At 37.4% G+C, this 6,931-nt stretch overlaps 1 protein-coding gene across 1 annotated transcript in view; it reads right to left on the bottom strand.

Moving 5' to 3' along the window:
- Nucleotides 1–6,931, bottom strand: part of ZNF292 (zinc finger protein 292) — a 115,884-nt gene that overhangs the window by 108,763 nt on the left and 190 nt on the right. Inside the window, exons 2-3 of the mRNA XM_019661694.1 lie at nucleotides 6,816–6,891; nucleotides 4,917–4,991 (exon numbers count right to left, since the gene is read on the bottom strand). The gene's annotated coding sequence lies outside the window, so the exon portion shown is untranslated. The remainder of the gene's footprint in view (nucleotides 1–4,916; nucleotides 4,992–6,815; nucleotides 6,892–6,931) is intronic.

Here is a 6,931-nt window from a genome sequence, read left to right as displayed (position 1 = left end):
CAACTGATTTCTGAGTATTGATTTTGTATCCTGCTAGTTTACTGAATTTGTCTATTAGATCCAATAGCTTTTTGATAGAGACTTTGGGATCCTCTATATATAGTATCATTCAATTCTATTCTTTTTTAATTTTAATGATATAAGCTCTGAGAAATCTTTATTCTCATAAGTATTGGGAGTGGAAGAAGCTTGATTATGGCAATATTACTCAATTTTTAAAACGTCTTTCAAGTTATGTGCTAGAAATATTGCAACTGACAACTCAGTTAGGTTTTTCTTCAATTTTGTTGAAAGCATAGAATTAGAAAACCACCTAACTTACACAGACAGCATTTGTTACTCAGTCATTAGAGTCCTTTATTTCTGACAAATCTCCCAAAGAGACTTTACTAAGAGTTATCAATTGAGTATTAGTTACTCTTACTCATTCACTTAGAGGTATGTCGACGTACTGAGAAAGGGTTGGGAAAATTGAAAAACTTACTCTCAATTCACCTTTGTGAATACATTTTATCTTATATGTGATTTATTTATTTTTAATACATGCAACTTTATATTTAGTTCATTCAATGTACGGAAAATATTCGACATGTAAGAGAGTTGGCCAAATAAGCCCTTTGGTCAAACTAATGAACAAAATCACACTTACAGTTCATCAGGAGAAATATGATTTTAGTTTTAAATCAGTTATATGAGTTAGTATGCATCCCACCAATTATCATCTTCCTTCCTAATTATAATGCTAAGGTAGATATTTAGAGAAGTCATGCAACTTTGCCAGGAGTTTGTTACCAAATGAAATAAGAGACTGCTTCTCTGTTTTACTGAGGCTCTTTTGTTCTGTTCTCAGAAGAACTTTTCTTCAGGGGCAATGAATTTTGTAATAATATGTAAAAAATGGAAGGAATGAAGTTGTTGAGGAAAAATTGCCTTGACTTCTGCTGCCCTACTCTACTATAAATCTAAAATTAAAGCATCCTAGCAGAGATATCTAACACCTTGCTTTACTCTTGACAGATACAAATTTAAGACAGAGAAAGGTGTTAAGGTCTACTGTGGTGTTTATGGTATTTTGATTAAAGATGGCTTCATCAAAACAGATATTTTGAATTCTCCCTATATTTTCACTCTGCTTTTAACTCTCAGGGAAATGAAATATGGTAAGTTTGGGGATGCATAAAGACATGTCTTTATTTTTAATGTGGGAAAATGCAATTACGAAAGGAGCGGGGAGGTGGGAAAGGAGAACAGGCAGGATATCTTGATTGTGGCATGTTCTCAGATCAAGTTTAGAAAAGAATACGTGTGGAATTTGAGGATTTGGAAATTGATGGTTCTAAATGAATGCCATCTTATCTTTTGAAAAGGCCTGCAGTACCCTCAGGGGGATGTAGCAACCATTTGAAGACTGCTTTTTGGTTATACAAAGTTTAGAGAAGATGAATTCTCTGAATTAAACTTCAGGGAGCCCTCACAGAGAACGGTTCTCAACCTGGGGCTTGTGGATGGGCTCTAGTGTGGTGTGGTAGTATTGTGATTTATAAGAAATATACAGAGGGTGGCAAAAAAATGTATATACATTTTAAGAAAGGAAAAAAACTATTAAAATTGTAATACTCAATATATACCGATAACAAAAGATGAATACAAGTTACTTTTGACTTCTGCAATTATAAGAGGGCTCAGAGTGGTTCCCATCAGAATCCAGACACTTCTGACTATGGCGAAATACTGCTTGAGAAACATTGACCAAAGTGTCCACTTGTATACATCTTTTTGGCACCCTGGGTATTTGGTCTCCTTTCACAGTCCTGGTTCACAGTGCCCAAAGACCTTGGAACTTTCCATGTGTGAAGTGATCAAGGTGTCTTTTGTTATGTTAATGAAGTGACTTTTGATAAGCAAGTAAGGATGGGGGCTGGTTGCTAGTGGAGCCAACCAGGTAATTAGAGAGTTGGGACTCCATCCCACCCCCACCTCATACGCTCCTCCAGGAAGGGAGAGGGACTAGAGATGGAGTTCAATCACCAGTGGTCAATGATTTAATCAATCATGCCTATGTAATGAAGCCTCCATAAAAACCCCAAAGGACAGCATTCGGGTAACTTCCAGGTTGGTGAACACATAAAGGTACTGGTAACTGGCTTGCCTGGAGAGGGCATGGAAGCTCCGTGCCCCTTCCCACATACCTTGCCATATGCAAGGTATCTAGCTGCTCCTGATTACATTCTTTTATGATACAGTTGACTCTTGAACAGTGCAGGGGAGCTAGGGGTGCCGAACACATATGGAAGCTATGTGTTCCATATGGAGCATTTATAAGTTGGTGGGGGCCTTGGTCAGCCTGGGTCCCCAAGTGGAGCAGAGACTCTTACTGACCTGTGATGGACAAAAATAGTATAACTTTTGACTCTACAGTAGGCTTTTCACACCCACGGGGTCAGCCACCATGAATCGAAAACAGTGTTTCTGGTCTGCAGTTACGAAACAGTGGCCGGGAAGGCAAAAATACTGTTTTTGATTTGCTGTTGGTTGGATCCTCAGAATAGAAACCTGTGAACATGAAGAGTTAACTGTATTTGCTGAAAAAAGTTTGTGTGTAAGTGGTCCTGTGCAGTTCAAACCTGTTTTGGTCGACTGTAAACTGCTGATCTAATAAGTAAAATGTTTCTCTGAATCCTGTGAACTGCCCTGGCAAATTAATTAATTTGTTGTGGGAAGCTTTAATCTGTAGCTGATTGCTCAGAAACATAGATACCAGCTTGGGCTTGTGACTAGCATCTGAAGGGTTTGTGTGTGTGTAGGGCAGTCTTGTAAGTCTGAACCCTTAATCTAAATCCTGTGGAATCTGACACTATCTCTGGGTAGGATAGTGTCAGATTGAATTGAGTTCTTGGACACCCTGCAGGTGTCTGTGGATTATTTGTTCGTGTGGGGGGGGCCCCCATGTTGGAAATTGGGTCTCAGAATACCCTAAAGAGGTGCATAAGTCCCCTAAAATGTGCTAAATTTATGTGTTATGCTTGCTGGGGTGGGGGGAAACTTTCCATAGCTTTCCTCAGTAAGTGATCATTAGAAAAGTGTTCAGATTCCATATTATAAAGAGAATGTGTTAGGTCAAATATCCTATAACTAATGTATGCTTTCTCATTAGTGAACTTTGAAAGACTATGTTATACCTTGTGTAGTTCCAAAAAGTCTTTAACAGCTTACAAAACCATGTACAATAAGACAAAATAAAATATTGTTACCAGAATAGATGGAACATCAAGAGAAAAGGAACATAGGGGAAAGTAACATAAAGCTAACAGCAAGATTAGAGCACAGAATACTTATTGAGAGAGTTTCCTTTCCCTTGTTAAGGTCAAATCATGAATGTGATAATGTGCTTTCTAGAACACAGAGAGGACACAATCATCTAATTCACAATGAACATGAGATGGATCATCTATTCCTTTCACTGAAATCAAATAGAAACCCTCCCATAGCTTTTTTTTTTTACTTGCAGGTGTACAAAACAATATAATAGTTAGACATATTTATACTCCTCGCAAAGTGATAACCCCTCTTCCCTAATCTACTACCCCTCTGACATTGTATATAGCTGTTACAATTCCACTGACTCTATTCTCTATGCTGTACTCCACATCCTGTGACTATATATATATATATATATATATATATATATATATATATATATATTACAATGTCCTCCATATCTTTATGGTTTACATAACAGTGATTTTTGTAGAATTGCTCATTATAGTAGCCTTCAGTGCAATAGCTACACTTACTAAGTAGTACTTACCATGTGTGGAATACTTGACTAAAGTATTTATTTACATGCATTATGTGAAATAGAATAGAATAAGGCTAAGTGATAGTGTGTGACTTACAGATAGGTCATAAAAGGCAGCGCGACTTTGTCTGTTACTCTCTCTGAGGAAAGCAGCTGCCATGCTGAAGGACACTCGGGTAGGTGATGGAGAGACCCACTTAAGTGAGGGACTGAGGTCTCCAGCCAACATGCAGGAAGGAGCTGAGGCCTTCTGCCAACACCTGTCAGGGAGCTTGGAAGTGGATTCTCCAGCCTCAGTTGAGCCTTCAGAAGACTGCAGCCCTGGCTGACAGCTTGACTGCATCCTCATGAGAGAATCTGAGCCAAAAGCCCCCAGTCAAGCCATTCCAGGTTCTTGACCCACAGACACTGTGAGATAATAAATGCTTATTATTTCAAATGGCTAAATTTGGGAGTAATTTGTTATGCAGCAATAGAATAACTAATAGAGATGGTAAACTTCTTTGATGCTTTTGTTAAGACCAAAGAAATATTTTAGAAAATCTGCAGGTAGGGGTCTTAACTTTATGTGAATATATTCAAAGCAAATCCTTTGAAAATCTGATGATGATCATGCAGTCCTCAGAAAATTCACAAACGCACATGCACATCACTTAGATACAATTTCAAAGGATTCACAGTCTTCCTGAGGGTCATCTAGGGGATCCATGGACCCAAGGTTAGGAATGTGGTTTAGAGGAGTGCTTCTTAAACTCTACTGTGCATGTGAACCTTGTTAAAATGAAGACCGATTTACTAGTCTGAGTTAGGGCCTCAGTTTGTGCAAATCTAACAAGTTCTCAGGTGATGCAGATGCTTCTAGTCTATAGATCACACTCTGAGTGCTGAGAGAAAGGGATGGCCTGTACATTCTCTGGATAATCATTCATAAATATTTCTTTTCTCTCTGAGGATTTTGATAGGGATGGACCTGCAGTAGGTCCGAGGTTATACTTGTACACCTTGACATGTGTCTGGAAAGCAGCAATTATTCGATGTGTAGAGCCACAGGCCTTAGCTTTTAAAAGTAAACTGGCTTAAATCACAATTTAGGGGGCTAATAAAGCAGCTGCCTCACCTCTGCACAGAAATGGCTGTGACAGCATCTTTAGGCAGGGCACGATTCTTCCTCCAAAATAATATTTGGTGAGCTCTGAAACATAGAAAAATGAGCTCTCAGAAGGTCAAAGTTCTTCACCCTAATCATGTACACAATTGTTTTATCCTGGAAAAACTTTAGAGCAGCTTTAAAAGAACATTTGCTTTGGCCATAAAACTATTTCAGTAAAGGGCCCCGAGGATGTATACCTTAAAGAAATATAATTTCCTGGTGAACATATTAAGTTAAACTGATTGTAAAATATTAATAAGTGGATTTATGGAGTTTTAAATTATGAACTCATTTAATGTTGGGTGATATTGAATGAAAATAATGACTTTAATTCTAGAATACTTGTCTCTAGCCATTTGGGGGGAAGTAATGTGATAGGAAGATGATTCTCTGTTAAAGACAATCTTGGAGTATTTGAATAAAGATATGTCATCAGTACATAAGGGAGCGCTTATCTTTCTTTTCTTTATAGTGGGGTCATGCATTCAGATCATGGAAAAGTGGTATCAAATCACAAGGGTAAAAATATAAAAGGGGAAAGGGGCATTGCAGGTTTCTATTTTGCCTCAATGGGCATTGTTAGCTGACACAACAAGAAACCACTCCTTTTTTTCAGACTATAATTCTTTAGCTAGTTCAAATATGTACAGATTTTGAATGAGCATAACAAAACAAAACTTAAAAAGTGTTTCTATAATATTTGAGTTCATGCAGCTTGACAAATAACTCATTTCGCTTTCAAAGGACAAGAAAAGTTTTACTTGTGACAGAGACAGTAATGCTCACTAAATGTTCCATTTCTCAGCCTCTGTAGTTTGTGTGCCCAGTTTTGGCCAATGAAATGGGAGCAACGGTGATCATCAGACTGAGGCAGTAAAAAGCCTATGTATAACTTACCAGTTTATTTTTTTTCCTGATCAAGGAAGCTATGTGTTCCATATAGAGCATCTATAAGGTATGGAAGAGGCTAGTATAAATGAAAAAAATAAAGAGAATGAAATTCCCTGGAAGAGAGAGACTATGGGGCCTTGGTCAGTCTGGGACCCAAGTAAGTGGAGCAAAGATTCTTGCTGGCTTGTGATGGACATGTGGTATGAGCAAGAAATATGAATCTTCATTATGTTAAGCCACCGAAAATTAAAGATTAATTTTTACCATAACATAACCTAGTATATCTCAACTAACACATTTTTGTAATAGATTTCTCTACATGCTAATAGGGAAGTTTAATAATGTTAATAGGGAAATGGCTTTCTCTAAAGAAAGCCTGCTCTTTATGATGAACATTGGTTTGAGAAATTCAGCATTAATTTAAAAAACATGGAACTGGCATAGCCATTGGGTGGAAGATGAATAAATGTATAGGTTAGAGACTTATCCTTTGAAAAATAGGATTAAAATATTGCTGGGATCTAAACTGAAGATTTATATGTGTAGAGTTAATAAAAGTAAACAAATTAGCATGCATTCAAAACAGTCTTAAGGCTTAACAATTCTAGAGTCAGAAAATCTTGTACTATTCTTTTATTTATTTAGGTTGAACTTTTAAAGCCAGTATACACAGATGAAAACAATACTGACAAGCAGTCAGAGAGTGTCCTGGTATGTGGAAAGTTAGGGTTTGGGCTTAAATGTTGGCTCTACTGCTTCCTAGGTTTCTAAGTGCCTTTTCACTCATTTGTAAAATGGAGATAAAAGTTCCTATCTTTCAGGGTTGTTATGAGAAATAATTTACTAATATAATACATATCAACTGTTTAGTCTGGGCCCTGGACCTTAGAAATCACTTATAACTGTAATGATTATGATGATAGTTTTTCATCAATCAAGATCTGAGATTCCACAATTTAACCCATGAATTCATACCTTGAATCACTTGGCTCCAGAACTTGACCTCATTGTAAGATGGGGTCTGATAGTTAAACTCAGATCCTGTTGTAATCTAAGATGGGAGGGAAGGAAGGAGGGAGGGAGGGAGGGAG

The sequence above is a fragment of the Hipposideros armiger genome, unplaced genomic scaffold, assembly GCF_001890085.2.
Source record: "Hipposideros armiger isolate ML-2016 unplaced genomic scaffold, ASM189008v1 scaffold_358, whole genome shotgun sequence".
Lineage (NCBI taxonomy): Eukaryota > Metazoa > Chordata > Mammalia > Chiroptera > Hipposideridae > Hipposideros > Hipposideros armiger.
This window is presented reverse-complemented; position numbering and strand designations above follow the sequence as displayed.